General features: G+C 42.2%; 1 protein-coding gene across 4 annotated transcripts in view; it reads right to left on the bottom strand.

The window, feature by feature from the left end:
• LOC125456066 (zinc finger protein GLIS1-like) overlaps positions 1-21,251 on the bottom strand; it is a 372,527-nt gene that overhangs the window by 227,984 nt on the left and 123,292 nt on the right. The window contains exon 1 of one of the 4 annotated variants that reach the window (XM_048538734.1): positions 6,396-6,501. The exons of 2 other annotated variants lie outside the window; for them this stretch is intronic. The gene's annotated coding sequence lies outside the window, so the exon portion shown is untranslated. Of the gene's footprint in view, positions 1-5,391; positions 5,484-6,395; positions 6,502-21,251 lie in introns of those variants that run through there. One more of the 4 variants, XM_048538736.1, reaches the window with a different exon arrangement.

The following is a 21,251-nucleotide window of genomic DNA, read 5'->3' as shown; positions in this document are numbered from 1 at the left end:
TACACACTTAATTTCTTGGTTTGTGTTTCTATCAACAAGCCACAATTGACAATGTAAGCAAGATGTCAACTGGTTAAAACAGTGCTATGGCATCATATTAGAAACAGGACACTGGACAGTAATAGGGGCCAGGACCCCCACCATCAACCTTCTAGGGAGTCACAACTGACCAGAAATTTAACTGAGTGTACACGAGTAGCTCAGAGGCTGGGTAACCTGGGTAAGTGACCTATCCGTTGACTTCCCAAAGCCGTTTTCCCAACTACAAAGCGCAATTCAGGAGAATGAAATAGAACACCTCTACCTTGCCCGGATAAGTGCAGTTACAATAACATGCAAGAATCACAAAATCATCAAGGACAAAATGGTTTGGTCAACAACAGTAGTCTATTTAGCCCCTCAACATTTTCTGCGTCATGACTAATCTGTGGCCTAACTCCAGGAATGTGCCATTGCCCTGTGTTCATTAGTTCCCTTGGTTCGCAAAAATATCTGCTTCTCAGGTAGTGTCATTTTTTTATTTATGGAAGAGAACTCCAAACTTTCACACCGGGTGAAGACTCTGTGTGAAATGCCATAATACAGGATGTTTACCAGCCCATGACACCATTCTGTTTAGTAAAGGTCTTTAGACATGTAACAGATCATGAGGCCAAGGTGGTCACGTTTATTAACTGTGTTCAAAAATAACATCAGGAGCTGTCTTCTGACAGATACCGTCTGACACATCATCTCAAAAGCCACAGAATCAGTTGCAAGACAACTCCGCAGCCAAAGGGGAAAAGCTACAGTGAGGTAAAAGGTAAAGTGAGAGAAGAACTATGCCCCCAATCTGTCTCAACTTCAGGTTAACCTGATATCCAACCACCTGGCAATTCAACTCCATGAAGCATCACAGTTTACTGAGAATCCGCTAACTTTACAACAGGTTTGTTCCAGATAAAAATCAACTTATCCAAAAATAGTGTAGCTTTGCTATGAAAGAAACTGAAATAATTCCACATTTTTAATATATTTTAATGTCTGGTATTTACATGTGTGATAGTGTGGGTGAGTTGTCATATTTGTAATCTCTGGGGCAAGTGTATAATAACAAAATATCATCTTTATTTGTAAATTCACAAAAGCTTGCAGCTGGATTCATTTATGGGACAAACCATTCAAAAAGTAAGAAAATACATTTAACTCACACCTAAAAATTCAAAGGGTGGAATTCTTGTTTATGTGTCAGGGGTTCTGGCCTGCCAGCTGCAGAGCCAACAAGGAATCCTCACTAAGAAAGAACCAAAAGAACTGCGGATGCTGTAAATTTCAGGAAGAAAAGTTGTTGGAAAAGCTCAGCGGGTCTGGCAGCATCTGTGGAAGAGAAAGCAGAGTTAACATTTCAGGTCTGTGGTAGCATCTGTGGAGGAGAAAACAGAGTTAATGTTTCGGGTCCGGTGAGGAAGGGTCACCAGACCCGAAACGTTAACTCTATTTTCTCCTCCACAGATGCTGCCAGTCCTACTTGAACTTTTCCAGCAACTTTGTTTTTGTTCAAGGAATCCTCACTGCCTCTTTCCAGAAAAGCCTGTTGAACCAGAGCTAATGGCTCAGACGGCAATTAAGAGGAAAATGTGTTGTTGTGGAGTCTGAAGTTACAAGTAGGCCAGACCAGGTGAGGATGGCAGATTTCCTTCTCTGAATGACATCAGTGTACCAAATGGTTTTTTCCAACAATCAATAATGATTCCATGATTGACTAAGAGTCTAATGATAACCATGTCACCAAGTTTCTGACCTGCTGCATATCTTTGCACAATTATATGCTATTTCTTTAGTTTGATTCTTTTGCCAATTCAGTTAATCTATCAATGATACCTTTGTAATTTAATACCTCCTTCTACCCTGCTTACAATGTGACTTACCTTTCTTTCCTCAGCAAATTTATTGTGCAGTTTTCTAACTTATCTCCTAAGTCAATAATTAATATAATGAATAGTTGAGACTCGAACACAGATCCTTGCAGGACACCATAAGTTATAACATGACAATTAAGGTTGTCCATCTATTATTTCTATTCTGTTGGTGGAATTTTGTGGAGGTTCTGGAGTCTCAGCCTCTGGTTGCCAAATTCATGTTGTATTTTCACATTGTCTCTTTTATAATGACAGAAGTAACACACCAGAGACAGGCTTCCCTGGGGCTCAGGGGCTCAGGGGCTCAGGGCCTCAGGGCCCAGACATCAACCACTTCCCCACACACTCACCATGATTACTAGGCTTGTACTTAGCGCTGTGGAGGTAGTAGCTAATGACTGTACACCACACATCTGAGGCCTCCATGTAAGGAGGGACCCTGGACAAGTGGCTAATGGCAGACAGGGAACACTAGCGGGGGAGAGGTGGTTCATGGCCAGGGGAGGTGGTGGTCAGCAGACGCCACCCTACCCCCCCACCCCCCGCAATCCTTCCCAACGCAGAGTTCCTCACTCTGACAGTTAGTAGAGAAGCCCCAAACCTCCCCCCCACTGACACCTAAGACTATGTAAGCAATGCTCCACTCCACTGCCTACTGCTCAGTTAATGGAAACTTAGAAAATCAGGCAGGAGCAGTTATCGTCTCACCAAGGCGCCTTACATTGACCATGTAAAAAGTTAAACTGGCAACTGGGGAGGTGAAGGCTTCCCCACCGTCACCAATCCATCCAACCAAATGCAGCCCCCTTCAACCAAACAAGCCAAAGACCCTCTGTCTTTCAGTCATTTCCCAAATCAGGTCAATCATTTTCGTTCAATTTAATTTACTTCAATTCTGGCCATGAGGGAAGTCTGTAAGATAATCCACAGATATTCCCTCCCTAATACTTGAGTCACTTCTTCAAAGAATCTAACCTTTCCAACTCAAAGTTCATTCCCCGTGACCAGCTAGGCGTTTTCAACGTATTCAGTCATTCAGCCTTAATTATAGATACTGGTAATTACAAGATAGACATTCGGCTAACTGGTCAATATTTCTCTGGATTCTACTACTCTCTTTTCTGAATGAGGGAGGCACATCACTGCCTCCACGCCCCTTTGTAGTCATTCACCATCCTGATTCTGAAACACAAAACAAAAAGCAAACTGTGGAGAAGAGTCACCGGACCAAAATGTAGACTGTGTTTTCTCTCCACAGATGCTGCCAAACCTGCTGAGGTTCTCCAGCGATTTCTATTTTTGATTTAGAAACATATTGGTTTCCTTTGTTGTCACTGGGTCAAGGTCTTGGAACTGTTCCTCACCGTAATATGGTTTAAGTAAAACCACATGGGCTAGTCAAGAAAGTAGTAGCTTATTGCCACCTTTTCAAGGGCAATTAGACTGAGCAATAAATGATGTTTTACCAGCAAGATCAGATTCCATGAATGAATAAAAATATTCGGCCAATTTATTTCTGTTTGGATCTCATTTCACCCATTAAATTTCTACCAGTACTTTTCTCCATGACTCATCCAGTCTAATCCAACTATTCTCCCTTCAAAATTCCTCAATTTCAAGCAACTATTTAATTCCTTTTCAAAAGCATTTTTGTGCTCTGCTTCAACAACATAAATGGACAGAAAATACCATATTCTAATCAGACTCTGTGTACAGTTTTAACATTTCTTTTAATTTTTTTTTCAATCTGCCAGTTGTTCTATGTTCCATCTCATTGACCAGTGTGAGCAATGTACACTATTGACCATTTTAACTCCAGTGAAAAAACTTCTTGAGGTTCTCTGCAACTGAGCATATGATGCAACTTTTCCCATTGATTTTATTTTCTCTTAAGTTAGGGTGCCCAAGTTTTACACAATAATCCAACTGTGACATAACTAAGATCTCATTAGTTTAACATCACCTCATTCCCTTATTTTCAAAGCTCCTTGATTCCAACATGGCTTTTCATTTTTGATGAGTTGTATATCTGCGCAACAGGACTCTGGTGCTCCTTCAATCTGTTTAGAACCTTAACACTTAACCAGTACTTTCTTTCCACAAGCTTATTCCATATTATTGCACATTTTCCTATGTCCTCATCCTGCTAATCTATCCATGTCACCCAGGGCTTTTGCAGTCCTCACCATAATTCACTATGCCTTCCAGGTCATTTGTGTGCATAATTAAGAAATGAGATTCCAAAGCATCCTCCTATGGAACACCATTCATTAGGCTGCTTCAATCAGAGAGGCTTTTTCTTCACAAAACGAAAAATTTACACTCACCACCCACAGTCTGCCCTCCCCTCCACGCACTCCCCCCCACCCCCAGCCCCCCAAATTAACTGCTGGCTTTCATAACAAATAGCAGGAGGGATGGGGCCTGGATCATTGCCTTTTATCCCTCTCCATTCACTTCTGCTTTACACCCTGATCTTACAATAGATTGAATAAGCTCAGGAGCTAACGGTGAAGGCCCAGAATTCAAACACTGGATGGAAGCTGCTTCCCGTCTCTGCAATGAATCCCAGAGGTATACCTACTAAAGCACCTTGGTCTCCAGCGTGTTGCACCTGGTCTTCACTCAAATGTTTGGTACACTGTCATTGCCAGGTACCACTGCTGCATTACCTTACCCCTCACAATGATAAATAACATTCTATTGGTGGATTTCTATCAGCACACATGTGGTAAGCCTAGTGCTAAAAGAAATTAGTCAAGGCTGTGAAGGACAGAGATTCATACGTAAGATTCATGTTCCATCAGATCTTCACCCTTAGGAGGAACATCCCCATTTGGAATACCTGGAGGGACCCTAGGCAACAAGAACAACATAGCTAAGTTCAACACTGTCTGCACTGGGTTTTCATATAATTGTAACTACCAGCAGAGTTACCTAACAGCAACCAGGGAGCAGATGTCTGATTGGCATTCTCCCTTCACTAGCCAAGAAATGATGAGACCAATTGTAGTTCCTCTAATGCTTCCCTAACTGAGATCAGTTTCTTCACTGCACATTGGAAACACGACTTGCATTTTGGCTCCATATCCATAGTGCAAAAGTTCTGTTTTATTTCAGGGGAATTGTACACATAAACTAATTACTTTGTTTCCATGTTGCTTTATAATCATCACTAGAATTTATTTCACACAGACCACAGCCCTTGTATATAAATTATAACAAGATTTTCTGTTTCCCATGAATTTAATTCATTTAAGGGAAAAGACTGACTACTTGCCTGCTGGCAATTAATAATTTTACTGAAGCAGCGTGTAAAATTGATTGGACAGTCATCAAAAATAAAACAACACCTTTTGTCTCTCCTCGTGTGCAACCAAAAGATTATGAAAATGTTACCTGAATTCAAAACTAAGTTGGTGAAAATTGTATTGTCGCTCCCCAGATGCATTCAGCTGAACAGCTCAGCTCACCACCTTCATTTATATATTACCTTTTTGTATGCATTAGATTCAGGCTTCCTCAATGTCTATTACTCAAGCTTGCTCCTTTTAAGCACCTCAAAACTTGAAATCTTTTTCCTCCTCAATACCGTAATTTCCATACAATCTTCAGGCTTTTAAAATACAAACTAACACCAAGAATGACGGACCCTATAATAATATAAGGAAACACCACAGTCAATCTGCACACAAGTGCCCATTTATAACAATGTGACAGATTATCAAAGTATCTGCTTTGGAAAATGGATACATACGACCCAAGTCAGTAAAACAGATTCCAAGGAGCCCAACTATATACTCCTGCTTCTTACTTATATGTTTATATATAATTAACCAGCAAAATTCCTCTTTGAATAGTGCAATGAGATCTTGAAAAACCATCTGCGAGGGCTGCCATCTTGGATTAATATCTCATCTGAAAGACGGCATCTCAAACAGTTCAGTACTTTCATTGTACTAACCCGAAAGTGGAGTATTCCTTTTGAATTGCCTAGATAAATGGTTCAGATCTAGATCAGGGCTTGATCTATGACCTACTAATTCAGAAACAAAGAAGTAATACTGAGTATGGGTAGATAACTAAACTCTTTAATTACTTTGATGCCAATCAACCACACTCATCATTTGGGCTGGATAGCCTTTCTGAGAATGCAGTAACCATTTCAACAAGACACAAAAAGTCTGTCACACTCTGCCGGCAGGCACTGCCTACTGAAGATGAGGAGAAAATATTGGAGGTAATAACAAATTCTTCATTATTGAACTCAACAGCTACTCCAAACATCCGGAAGGTTAATGAGGTTGCTTTATATACCTATTCCCCTAGAATGTAATATTAAAACACTGCCTGAGATCCTATCCAGGGACTAGAGTAAGAATTCATTTGTTGCTACTAATGAAACACATATTAAACTATAAATTATGGCCACCGGTATCTATGAAAATATGTAGAAGTCTAAGTACATTTGTCACAATGAAGAGATGTTGTACTCACATGCGAGTTGGTGAACACGGCACACAAAATTTTCATCAAGTTTACAATTAATGCTGTCTCAGTTCCTTTCTAATTTAGTAAATATCACCTTTAGACTGTGTTCCAGACTCTGCTTGTGCCTGGCATTTCAGTAAGCTGAGACATGAGACAGATTTTCCATTAGGAGTAGTTAACAATTAAACAATCTAAACTCTTAAGTGTGCATGAAGTAAACAGAATGAACTGAAGCAGGATCGTCAAATGAACCACAGAACAGATTCTCACTAAATAAAACTCAAAAATTGTGAAGGTTGTAATGCTACTTTTGAAACCAATTGTTTTGCTAGTGATTGTTATGAAAGTGAAATTGGTATTAACCTATTAAGAACATTGGTCTACTAAAAGTATGTCAATGGCCTGCATAAACTGTCCTAAAGGAGGAGGCTTATATTGTGTGCTGTGAAAAGACAGATTGTATGAGACAAACATTCAATCAACGCTTTGAAATGGCACTAAAAACTAGAACCAGGGAAAGGTACAAGACTACAGGTTGAATGCTCCTGAAACATACTATGCAAAGACAGTGCTGGGTGGTCATGAGTGAGAATAACATGACCAACGATTAAGCTGTAAGAAGAATGTGTGGATAACAGCAAAGCATATGCTGATACCTACCTTCTGCTTGATTAGAGATCAATATGCTCAGAATTTAAGGAAAGAAATATACATGAAACTGGATTCATGAAGCTGCTCACAGGAACTTCTGACAAAAGACAAGAATGAACACACAGATACAAGGAGCTGGCAGTGGACAGTGCTGAATCAAACAACTCAAAACAAAAGAATATAACACATCTAGAAAAAATAAAACTTAATCAGCAGTCATAAGAAACAAATCAAACCATTCAAGAGGGAATTGCTGTGAGCATCTACTTTAACTGTGAAGCATTCATATCTATAGCTGAGTTTCAGCTCAGAGAGTGCGATAAATTAAATGACTTTGTTTAATTAGGTAAGGAAGGTAGCAGATTTTTCTTCCCAAATGTATTTTTTTTTTGCAGGGATGGTGTTGAGTATAATATATATATTATTAGATCCATGTTAAAACATCAAGAACCTGAGCCCCAAACAACGTTTAGTTTGGAGCATTGCCAGGCTAAGGTGACTCAATTCAGTTTGCATTTAACTGACAAAGTGCAGAAACACAACAAAACGTTATATCATGTGCTATTGAGAGTTCATGGAAAATGAGCTCAAATTCCTGAATTTTAATTTTAATGTGCTTTCACTCTTCAATGAGCACCATTCACTACTTTTATTTAGCCAAGAAAATAATAAACAAGCCAAAGAATAGATGCCTAATGCAAAAATGAATGTTCGAATTTTAGGAAAGATTGCATTTGAAGATGGGATGCTGCAATGTGTCAGACAGTAATCTCCTACCTCTGGGGTCAGCTTCAAATCTGACATGGACTGATAAAATGAGTGTCTGACGGCAGTAACGGCCCTTTTGGGAAAGTCTTGCCACAATTTCATGCTGGCATCATGCGAGATGAGTAGTGTAACAAATTAAAACATATCATCAGAAGTTGTGTCAGAGTACATTCAACTATATCAGCTGCTATATCAGAACCAGGAGTGCTTGTCACTGATAGTGGGGCCCAGTATTCCAGTTCTAATTGTGATGCTGCCATATAGCATAAATGCTGCAATCAGCTTTTTCAGGTGTTGGAAATGGCTGGAGGGTGGGGGTGTTTGGAAAAGCATATTTCACACTGTAGCTTGTATGCCTTAACTTCCATAGTCATGTGACCTCTGACGTAGTTGTTTTCTGTTTACAGGTTTAAAGGCAGAAGCCCTTTGGAGCAGGGTATTAGAAGTGGACAGTTGAAATTTGGTGGATTATGAGAGCAGTAGAAGATTCAGCTACTTTAGGAAACCATGAGGAACAATTATAACTTCAGGCTGCAGCTGGACTATTTCGTGAGTGATCATACCACCATGCAATGTGTCGTTAAATGGATTGCTCCTACCATTCTCCTTTTCTGACTGGATCCATGGGACCTACCTGCTCTAAAATGGGAGAAGAAAACTACTAGGTAGTACAATAAGAAAAAAAACTCTTAAACAAGACACAGTTTATAGCATGATACAATAATCATGTACAAGTCACATGAATAAGACAGGCACTGACACTGGAGTCACAGGATTACAGGTCTATCCCCTTCAAAATCCTAGAATGCTTTGACTTTTCCCAACCAAGCCTTTACGACATCATCTGATTGAATGGAGCTTATTGCAAGCTTCAGCATTAACCCGTTCAGAACCATTGTCTTATACATCATGAGTTAGCACAATACAGCTACAAATTTTCCAATCCCTGTTGCTGTGCAGATAAAACACAATATGAAAAGAATATGAATCTTCTTCCAGTCTCAATGGTAAAATTATGAGACAGCCACAGAGTTAAACAGAAAAATTGAACAACTGAGAGTTCCAAATCTGTTATCAGTGTTAGCAAAAGAAGGTGGAAAGCTGGTTTTTGCACTCGAGATCTCATTGAAGAGCAGAAAAGCCAGACTGGAGGAATTTTGGAATGCCTTGAAGTCCAATTTTAAACCCGCTATGCATGTTATTTATGAATAGTATTTGTTTAAAATATCTCCCGAAAGGCCAAGGTGAGATATAGTATGTAAATATTACAGTGATACCACACAAAAGAAAACACATCTCGTACAGGGAAAGCAGCACCGTAAGTGCAACAAACTAAATCACTTTGCATACAAACATTCTGCTGAAAAGGAGCAAAGCAAGCCTATAAAGATTGCTGCTGGCAAGATGTCTGAGGCTGAAATCCCCGCCACAGATCATGGTATCATAAGGATTCCTAATACCACAATTTGTAATTTTCCTCTGACAACAGAATACATTAATAATGATAAAGATAATGTGGTGAGTGGGGGTGAACGATTCATAGAGGACAAGTTTTGGCTTCCATCCCTTGTTTTCAGTGAGGAACTGTATGTCCAATCATGAGCACTACCCCAAACCCCAGTCAGGTTGAATATGACATTAAATTCCATGCAAAAGGTTCCCAAAACTTGCACACAAAAAGCCTTAGTATTGAACTCATAAAGTGTCATACAGCACCAGTCATCTTTATGCTTTATCTAACTGAATTGATAATTATTTCCAATGCTGTGCTGTAAGCCTTGCAAGTGTATTGAGGGTAGCTCAAGCTCTTTACAACTATCCAGTTGTGGTGTCTTTCATCTCATCACCCTGAGCTGGATACAGGTCCCAGTTACACAACTGAAAAGACAATTTCCTGCCTAACACAACATGCATTCTTATCACATGACCTAACAGCTAAAGACGTAAGTCAGATGGATACAGTAGAACACAGCACAATGGTGCAAAGCATGCCACATTTCAAAAATTGAAACAATTAGTGTACAATGTTAAAAGACTTCTAAAGAAACAGGCATTTGTGGACAAATAAGAGATCTTTGAGTAACAAACCATTTTGCTTCCCCTCCCACCCCCTACAACCCCCCAAAAAATCAAGTTATATTTAAAACAGATGGACAGCTGAATGTTGAAAGTAAATTAAAGCTTCTATCTTCACACATATGATTGATCTTCCCCCTCAGATACTTTTCTCCCATTTGGGAAATTATCCTGATATGCAGATGTCAAGCAACCACGTCTCTAACCCATAATGACTAAAATTGATTCTTTTGTTGCTTCATTGTACCAACATCTAAATTTGTCTTGCAACCCTTTATGGTACTTTCAGCACAAACTCAACAGCAATGCAAAACCTTCCATTTGCCAACCCCATCCACCCCCCAACCACCACCACCGTCTGCCTTCCTCTACCGAAACCAACTATTAATGCTTTCAGATTTCGAGATGTATAATATTGGAAGCAGATGTGATGGTACACTTCACAGTATATTTAAGTAATTTAAAATTGAATTTTAGCAAGCTACACAACAAGGAGCTGAGCCCTAGGTTACAAAAAGCTGCCAAGCTGAAAGGTGGATGATCTGGGCAACTGTTGATGGCAAAACGAGATAGACACTGGAGTCATAAATCACATGACCAAGATTAAGCATATTAATAATTCATATAAAACTGGGTTTTATTTTACACTAATCTCTAGTTAGATAATGACAACAAATGATTTGGGTTGATGCTACACAAAGAATGTTTGTCATCATTTACTCGCCATTCAAAAATGCATGTGTTGTGTCTTTGACTATCTGTAACTATATGGTTTTGTTTTGTAATGGTGCATTTTTGTCAGACTGTATTCCAAAATGCAAAGACTCCTGTGTAGATGAAATGTTGATTTCTGAACTTTTAAGAAAACAATACCAGGAAGTCGCAGTAGCAGATGTTAGTGGAAGGATGCTCGGTCCATCTTCTTAATCCCCCCACCCCTTTGCAGTTGTAGTGGAGGAGGTTCACTGCTTCTTTTGAAATAGTGGACCATCGCATGACAACACTACATGCAGTACTTTCCAAGCTGATTATGTCACTTCTCCCATGAATTAATTGGTAAAAGCACCACCTGATATGTGTGAGTCATCCAGACCAATCACTGGCCTGCGCTGAGTTAGTTGGACTCAGTCAGGGCAGTGATTTTTGGCACTTCACAGCTGGAAAGAGAATTGTTAGTCCAAGTTGCATGGAATTTAGTTAAGGATAACTACTGGTCCTGAAATTGGTAAAAAGTCAAACAACCGAACAAAATTCAAGTTATGACCATTCTTGAAAATTGGCATCTGGGGAACATACGTGATGGCATCTATGCGACTGTGCTCAACCTTGATCAAATCCTAACTAGTCCTGACAAGTATAGGCAATTGCAACTTATGTTGCAGATGTGCTAATGAAATTAATCCCTATTTCAAACACATCAAACCAGCCTGGTGAATCTGACAATTGCTCAATAATTTCCAAATGTCTTAAATGATTCCAGTTTTTCCACTGTTACTCAACTTGTGCTCTTATTTACTCCTGTCTATAACACAGCAACCAAATCTTATCATGGTCAAAAAATGGGGGTGAAGGACAAAATTCCTAGGGAGGGGGAAATGGGTTTGTCTTCACGCCAGAAGTTAAATTTGCCAAAAGAGTTGGTCTGGCAGACTTGCTGCAAAAATGGCTCTACACATCAGCTATTTCAGGCACTTCCCAATCATAAACCAACTACAACCCAACTGTGGAATTTAACCATGTCAACCTTGTAAGGAAACCAATGAACTAGCTCACTAGCACACTGAGAGCATCAATATGGTACAGTATTCAATTGCTCATACCGGAGCATTCTTTCAATACTATGCTTGCTGTGTTACCCTTGCTGGGTGGCAACCTATGCTTCATATTGACTGAAATCAGAACATTGAAGTATTTATGAGCGTATTGAACTTTTAATTTCTACATATGTTTTTCAACAGAGCGCTGCTACAACCAAAAGATGGTTGATTCAATGACTAGCAAAGTCCTATGTGGATCCATACAATGTTACACCTGTAAGATATATCTCCTAATTTCCATTGCCTTTTCTTGGACCACTATGGATAATACTGATACCCTTTTCACCATCATGGCTTAGATTAATTCAATGTGAACCTGTGGCATATATTAACATAACGCAATGCACTGTGAGATTAGTGTTCTTCTAGTGTGAGTCCATTATTTTCATCGAATCATAGAATCCCTACAGTGCAGATAGAGGCCATTCAGCCCAATGATTCTGCACCAACTTTCCAAAGAGCATCCCATCTGTCCACCCTATCCCCATAACCCCACATTGTACTGTGGCTAATTCACCCAGCCTGTGCATCTGTGGACACTTCAAGGCAATTTTAGCACAGCCAATCCAGCTAACCCGCACATCTTTAGATTGTGGGGGTAACAAGAGCACCTGGCAGAAACTCACACAAACACAACAAGAACATACAAACTCCACACAGACAGTCACTCAAGGATGGAATCAAACCTGGGTCTTTGGTGCTGTGAGGCAACAGTGCTAACCACTATGCCACCATGTTGCCCATTTTAAACAGTGTGCCGTGTGCTTTGTTTTAACATGAGGTAAACAAAGGGATCACAGATGTGCAAGTGGTAATACTGGGGGTGGGGGGGGGGGGGGGGGGGGTGGGGGGGGTCTTCAAATACCCTAAGGGATATTAGTTGAAAAATTAGGAAGGGGAGGATTTTCTGAGAGGTGTCTAAGAGACATTTTTTGATCAGTATGGTCTTGGCTTAGCCAGAAAGGAGGCGTTGCTAGATTTAGTTCTGGGAAATGAGGTTGGTCAAGTGGACCACGTACCTGAGGGGGAGCCTTCTGTTCAGTGTGGCCGTCATGTCATAAAGCTTAATTAAGTAATGGAGAAGATAAAAGAACACTCTATTTTCAAATGTCTAATCTCAAGCAAGGCCTATTTCAATGTGATGAGGCCAGCTCTAACTGAGCTGCAATGGAGCCAGGAAAATCTGGTCTGTAAGGAAGTGTTGCTTCAGCTACATGCTAAATGTATTTCAACAAAGCTGAGAGGTAACGGAACCTAAACTTGGTTCTTGGATGATAGTGACAGATATTATGATGAAACAAAAAATGTTGTATGATGCATGTCAGGTAAATTGTTAATGTGAGGACCAGGTCAAATACATTAAGTTGAATGAAGAGATGAAGGGAGAAATAAGACTGACAAAGACTGAGTACGGGAACAGAGTGGTATTATGACCAGTCCCTGGGTGAGCATCCTCAATTTGTTACAGTTCTAAGACAGACTGCATAAATCAATAAGCAGAGATAATGGGAACTGCAGATGCTGGAGAATTCCAAGATAATAAAATGTGAGGCTGGATGAACACAGCAGGCCAAGCAGCATCTCAGGAGCACAAAAGCTGACATTTCTGATGAAGGGTCTAGGCCCGAAACGTCAGCTTTTGTGCTCCTGAGATGCTGCTTGGCCTGCTGTGTTCATCCAGCCTCACATTTTATTAAATCAATAAGCAAATGGGTGAGGAGGGACGTGTGAGGAGGAATTTACTGGTTCCCCTTCTTTACCTATCTGCTTCCCCAGTTGGTCACAACAAGGTTAATTTAAGAAGGGTTCTTTCCTTTGCCAGGCCAAATGAATTTATACGACTGTAAGACTTAGGAGCAGAATTAGGCCAATCGACACATCAAGTCTTCTCCTCCATTTGATTCTGGCTGATAAAGGAAGCAATTTAATCTTGCCTTCTTGAGTTAATGAAAGCGAGAGTTTTTTATTTGCTAAACATGAGATGAAATAACACAACATGCACACACAGATACGTACACAAATTCGGCAGGTCTGGCAGCATCTATGGAAAGAGAATCTTAGTTAAAATTTGAATGCGGTATGACTCTCTTTGGGAACTTCACAAACACACACATTTGGAGTAAGAAGTGAATCAAAAAAATGGGTTTTCTAAAAAGATACAAGAATCATTTGTGAAGAGTAAACAGTAGATTGTTGTGGCCATTATATTGGATGGTTCTGGTAACATTGATATTAGCAGTTAAGAGCTTGGCTTTGCAGGTTGAATGAAATTCTTTTGTCCTGGTTCCTTTTGATGGTGTCTAGAACGCAGTACTTAGAGTGAGGAAGTGGCTTTTTCCTTTCTTTATCAGCAGTGTATGGATTTTTAATGACTGTTTCTGGTTGTGGCCATCTCACCACATTAATTCACAAACTTGGATGTCAGACCACTAGCACACTTCAACCGGGGTTGCAGTCAGTTTAAAACCTCTTTCTTTAGTATATTCCTGGAAGGGTAAGATACAGGGCAGGTCTGCCGAGCCTGGCTTCCTGGTGTAAGTACTGTAGGTGGCCAGCCTCTTGTTATTGCCTCCTTTTTAATCTTTCCGATTGGCATTTTCATGACTTTATACAGATGGGACATTCAATAGGTCCACAAAGGACTTTGCTAGACAGTCAGTGAATTTATAGCCACATCAATCTATTGGCCTTTGCAGTACACTTTTGAAAAAACATCTTTTCAACTGAAAAGGTCACTACGTCCTTAAGTACCTAAGTGTTCTGCTCCAACTTTCTCATAATGGTAGTTAACATAAAAGTGAACTTATAAATACCCTACCATCATATAAGTAGTAATGAGATAGCAGAGGGTGGAGCTAGTCCGAATAGAGTCAAAGAGGATAAATGCCAAATGGAACGGGGCAAGTCTAGGATACTTAATGAGTTTTTATATCCGTGTTTAATAAAAAAAGAGAACTTTGGCACAACATCAGCAGAAGCAGACGGTGTAGGCAAATAAAGAGTATGAAAATTAAAACAGAAGCATCACTGGATAAGTTAACAATTTTAGGGTGGTTCAGATGTCCTGGGGAGTGTTGAGCTTGTTGACAGTTAAGGTGTACTGCTAAGCTGTGAAGAAGAAGGACTAAAGTGCCAGGCTCACCCTCATGGACCAACATGCTTATTTTACCATAATCAGTAAGGGGTTATGTGCTGCATTACCGAGCAACTTCACCACAGCATCCAGACTGAGGGCATAATCTTCCAGGTCGAGAGGTGGCAGGCTTTGAGGAGAGAAATTGAATTAATTTTGTGGGATTGTGGCATTCCAGAATTCCATCACATTTCCCTCCATTGTCCAGATTAAGTTTTGGACAGTAAGGCCCAAGAATCATCTTCCTATCTTGCAAACCATGCAACCCTAACCCTTCAGTAGTCAATTAATGGCCACCTAAGGATCTGTTTCCCCTCTAGGGTGCAAGAATTTAAGCTCCATACATAACAAGGAGGAGTCAGCTGAACCAATTAGTTCAGAAGAATGGTGCAGATGGTCAGTTCTGGGTGGGGTTTCTCAGTCTCAAAATCACCATCGAGGGACTGGACCATGGGGTAAGTGGGCTGGCTACTGGGTGTCACTCTCCTGCCCTTGCTTCCAAATCCCATTGCTCCCTCTCACTGCAATTCCCACCCCACAATACCCCATTAAACAACTCTTAACTGTCCCATGGGCAATCCTTCATCCTGGCTGTCCAGGGCATGTTGTACCAGCAGCAGCAATGGGTTCTGCACTGACACTGCTGACTCTCTGACTTGCCAGCAGCTCTTGCCGACTGGGATTCCCAGGTCCCTGATTCCAGCAGGAAGCTTTCCAGCAGCCAAGCCACTGACTGTTTGCCAGAAGATCTGGCGTGCTTCCTCACCGTCCTCACTAAGGGATTCCGTCGTGGAACCTCTTGCACTGCCAGACTTAATCCGAAAACAGTAGAACTGCAGCCTGAATTTTCTTGAATTTTGTTTATGCCTTTGTGGTTTTGTTCCCACCAGCCCCATTCCGCTCCAATCGCACAACACCCTTTAATCCCCACAGCCCAAGCAAAGGCTAAAGGACACTTAAAAACCACTTTGCAACTTCTTACAATCTGAATCAGTACATTCCCCTTGTACAACCACTTGCCTTTAAGCACATGTATTTTTTAAACTGGAGTTTTCTGAAGAAGGGTCCAGGCCCAAAACATCAGCTTTCCTGCTCCAATGTCGCTGCTTGGCCTGCTGTGTTCATCCAGCTCTACACCTTGTTATCTCAGGTTTTTCACAGGCCTTGATAAGTAAGCTGTCAATGCACGCTAGGAGCTTATTCTAATGGTTTACACAAACTGATCCAGCCAAATTGGGCACAAGCACAAAATAGCCTGAGAAAGCAACCTGGGGCTTCTGCGTCAAGGCCTTGATGTGAATAATGTAGGCTTTGACAAGGTACCTATTGGAAATAAAATTAGCAATGGAAAATTCCTCAACGCCTGGGGCAAAATTTTACTCTCCTCTAGTTTTGAGGTGCAACACGCCATAAAATATCACGGGAGCATTTCCTGGGACCACCTACTGCCCCTCCCACTATTCCTACCACAATTTTACAAGTGGTGAGGGAAGCGTTGGGCAAACTGCCCAATCCTGCTGATTGAGGACCTTAACTGATTAATTAGTGGCCACTCAACACCAGCTTCTGCTTCAATGCTACTTCACGGGCACTCGGCAGAGGCAGGCAATGGGTCAAAAACCCGAAAGGCAACATTGTTAGAGCTTCAGACAGGGAAGTGCAATGCCTCCCTTATGAACCCACTGTTTCAATTGGAAGCACATGCCTCCTACATGCCCCTTTTACCACAGCAGCAGACACCTCCAATGATTTCCATTTCCCCTAACAGCTCAGACCATCCTGGGTCCTCATGCCCCTAATCACCTCCTGCCAAGGAACTGTCAACCAAGTCACAGCTATACCCCGATGTCCTCGTTTCCCTTATCCTACCACCTACAGTCAGGAACTGGCTGCTATCTCAGCAGCGGCGAGCACTCCTACTGGTGTAGTTGGGATCTAAGAACTTGTGGTTATCCAATTGGTAGGTAGCTCCTAAAGAAGTTGGAGTATTTCCTCTCAGATGGTGTGGAAGCCCCACCTCCAGATAATAACTTCCCAGTGGACATATTAGGGTTATGCAGAGCCACAGGACTGAGGACCAGCTCGCTTCTGCATTACCCATCACACCAGGTAGCTGGACATAACCCCTGATCACTTTACAGAGAACTGCCAAAAATGCGCATACATATACAATGGATAACAGCAGCTTATAGCTCCACTGCATGGACTAAACCAAACTCCTAACATCATCCTGCCATCCTCAGGAGAAAGCAGGCAACAGGGTATAGTTTGGTCAAGTCCAACAACCTCACCATCAAACCCGCAGACAAGGGTGGCACAGTGGTAGTATGGCACACTGACCTCTACATCGCCGAGGCCAAACGCCAACTCTCCGACACCACCTCCTACCGCCCCCTCGATCATGACCCCACACCCGAGCACCAAACCATCATCTCCAACACCATTCATGACCTCATCACCTCAGGGGACCTCCCACCCACAGCCTCCAACCTCATTGTTCCCCAACCCCGCACGGCCCGTTTCTATCTCCTTCCCAAAATCCACAAACCTGCCTGCCCTGGTCGACCCATTGTCTCAGCCTGTTCCTGCCCCACCGAACTCATCTCCACCTATCTGGACTCCATTTTCTCCCCTTTGGTCCAGGAACTCCCTACCTACGTCCGTGACACCACCCACGCCCTCCACCTCCTCCAGGACTTCCAATTCCCTGGCCCCCAACACCTCATTTTTACCATGGATGTCCAGTCCCTATACACCTGTATTCCGCATGCAGATGGCCTCAAGGCCCTCCGCTTCTTCCTGTCCCGCAGGCCCGACCAGTCCCCCTCCACCGACACCCTCATCCGCCTAGCCGAACTCGTCCTCACCCTCAACAGCTTCTCTTTCGATTCCTCCCACTTCCTACAGACTAAGGCGGTGGCCTTGGGCACCCGCATGGGCCCCAGCTATGCCTGCCTCTTTGTAGGTTACGTGGAACAGTCCCTCTTCCGCACCTATACAGGCCCCAAACCCCACCTCTTCCTCCGGTACATTGATGACTGTATCGGCGCCGCCTCTTGCTCCCCAGAGGAGCTCGAACAGTTCATCCACTTCACCAACACCTTCCACCCCAACCTTCAGTTCACCTGGGCCATCTCCAGCACATCCCTCACCTTCCTGGACCTCTCAGTCTCCATCTCAGGCAACCAGCTTGTAACTGATGTCCATTTCAAGCCCACCGACTCCCACAGCTACCTAGAATACACCTCCTCCCACCCACCCTCCTGCAAAAATTCCATCCCCTATTCCCAATTCCTCCGCCTCCGCCGCATCTGCTCCCACGATGAGACATTCCACTCCCGCACATCCCAGATGTCCAAGTTCTTCATGGACCGCAACTTTCCCTCCACAGTGGTCGAGAACGCCCTTGACCGCGTCTCCCGCATTTCCCGCAACACATCACTCACACCCCGCCCCCGCCACAACCGCCCAAAAAGGATCCCCCTCGTTCTCACACACCACCCCACCAACCTCCGGATACAACGCATCATCCTCCAACACTTCCGCCATCTACAATCCGACCCCACCACCCAAGACATTTTTCCATCCTCACCCTTGTCTGCTTTCCGGAGAGACCACTCTCTCCGTGACTCCCTTGTTCGCTCCACACTGCCCTCCAATCCCACCACACCTGGCACCTTCCCCTGCAACCACAGGAAATGCTACACTTGCCCCCACACCTCCTCCCTCACCCCCATCCCAGGCCCCAAGATGACTTTCCATATTAAGCAGAGGTTCACCTGCACATCTGCCAATGTGGTATACTGCATCCACTGTACCCTGTGTGGCTTCCTCTACATTGGGGAAACCAAGCGGAGGCTTGGGGACCGCTTTGCAGAACACCTCCGCTCGGTTCGCAATAAACAACTGCACCTCTCAGTCGCAAACCATTTCCACTCCCCCTCCCATTCTTTAGATGACATGTCCATCATGGGCCTCCTGCACTGCCACAATGATGCCACCCAAAGGTTGCAGGAACAGCAACTCATATTCCGCTTGGGAACCCTGCAGCCCAATGGTATCAATGTGGACTTCACCAGCTTCAAAATCTCCCCTTCCCCCACAGCATCCCAAAACCAGCCCAGTTCGTCCCCTCCCCCCACTGCACCACACAACCAGCCCAGCTCTTCCCCTCCACCCACTGCATCCCAAAACCAGTCCAACCTGTCTCTGCATCCCTAATCTGTTCTTTCTCTCACCCATCCCTTCCTCCCACCCCAAGTCGCACCTCCATCTCCTACCTACGAACCTCATCCCACCTCCTTGGCCTGTCCGTCTTCCCTGGACTGACCTATCCCCTCCCTACCTCCCCACCTATACTCTCCTCGCCACCTATCTTCTTTTCTCTCCATCTTCGGTCCGCCTCCCCCTCTCTCCCTATTTATTCCAGAACCCTCACCCCATTCCCCTCTCTGATGAAGGGTCTAGGCCCGAAACGTCAGCTTTTGTGCTCCTGGGATGCTGCTGGGCCTGCTGTGTTCATCCAGCCTCACATTTTATTACCATGCACGAAGGGTTATTTTAGTACGTTTCAGAAAGCTGCCCATGCAGTGTATCTGATGTCTTCAGGAAAGATCAAAATGGAACTAGAGAAAATACAGTCTTTGCTATCAAAGTAACTAAGTTTAACTTATCAGTTCTCTTGTGGATTTTTATTTTATTTTATCCATCTCATAATACAACACATGTTCACCCCTAGTCACTCGGGAAATTCATTTCAGACAGTTTATGTGTGAGTTCTGTTTGAAGTGGTTTATGAAAATTAAACCTTTGAATAGAATCCTAACAACTGGTTGTGACTGGATAAACTATCAGTCTCACTTTTCATCAACAGAGAGTACCAGCAAAAAACCAGAGCATCCATCAAGAACAGACCAACAACTGTATGGTAGGATCATTCTGGAGAGGTCCCTGTACACCCACTGCTGTATATTGTAGGATTAATACAATTACAGCAAAAAGTATTTTGTTTAAGTGAAGTTCCTTTTATTTGAGAAGTATGTGAAGCATCACACACAAAAGAAATGAAATCTGTTTTATCCAATTGGCATAACACCAAATATAAGCCACAGTTTCCTGAATATCATATTGTTCTTTTTAGTAAAAGCTAGTTTTCAATGATGTGAAGAATTTCTCCCTTCATAAATCAACTGGTTTGAATAAAATGAATACTGGAACTTGAAAACTATTTTCTGCAACGATGTATCAAACTATTTCTGAGACATTTAGGGGCCAGTTATATTACACAAACTGAGCACATAATTGATGACTGACTAGAATAGCCAGGAGCACTATTCGACCAACTTACACTGTTGGTTTCCTTGCCCAAGGGCCAACAGAACCCTAAGAGTATGCTCATGTACACTTTTCAGTATCTAAAAGTTAAATATTAATATTAACACTCTGATCCAACGCATCCACTGCCTGAGAGTCTTTTGTTTCACAGCTGGTTGCATTCTCACCTGCGCCAACAGATTGTGGGTTCTAGTACTCCAGGGCTTGAGCACAAAAATCAAGATAAAACTACAGGCAGAACCAAGGGTTAGAGGTGCCACATTTCAGATGAGCAAATTAAACCAAGTCCACTGGTATCTCAGTAAATCAGAAAAGACCTTTTAACATGACTTCAAACAAGAACAGGGGATTTATCAGTGGTGGCAGAGCCGATATTTATCCCTTTACAAGTATCGCAAAAACAAATCATCTGGTCATTAAATTGTAGATTTTTGTTGAAGTTTGTTAATACAAACTGACCTCAGTTATTCCTTTACTATAATAGTGATCACACTTCAAGAATCCCTCATTAGCTATAAAGTGCTTATGGTGATCCTGTAGCACTATGTCAATGTGTGTTTCTCTAACCATCTTAACTTATTGCAATTGCACTGTAATGTGAAGCTCAAGTGATGGGAAACTGTAACAAATGGTCTCACAATTTTTGTCAGGAGTCTATTTTGTGTGACTTAATAGCCGTTTAAACGCACTTTTAACAGTTCCTGTCAACTGAAACTAGACTATAACTGATCTATACTTTGCTTCATAACTAGGAGCTTGTCAGAATGACTCTTTCACATAAAACTAGTAGCAGCCTTGACACAAGGAAACTTCCTGAAAGGATCCTCATGCTGAAATCCCTACCTAATTCTCAATTTAAATCAAGAGCAAATATAATTTACAAATAATATGGTATTGTTAATTCATAACAAAGGAGATTGAGGGCAAAATTCAGAGCTGCTGCATTTTTGATACTGATAACCAGAATATACTGTATTGGATTGACAAAAGCAAATACACGATAATTGACTCTCCTTATTCAAGTTGTTCAAAGATATATTTCATTCAGTTGGACAATCAACTCTACTCTACTTCCACAGCTTT

This window comes from Stegostoma tigrinum, chromosome 8, assembly GCF_030684315.1.
Source record: "Stegostoma tigrinum isolate sSteTig4 chromosome 8, sSteTig4.hap1, whole genome shotgun sequence".
In the NCBI taxonomy this organism is placed as follows: Eukaryota; Metazoa; Chordata; class Chondrichthyes; order Orectolobiformes; family Stegostomatidae; genus Stegostoma; species Stegostoma tigrinum.
The sequence above is the reverse complement of the archived record's forward strand: the minus strand, read 5'-3'. Positions and strand labels throughout refer to the sequence as shown.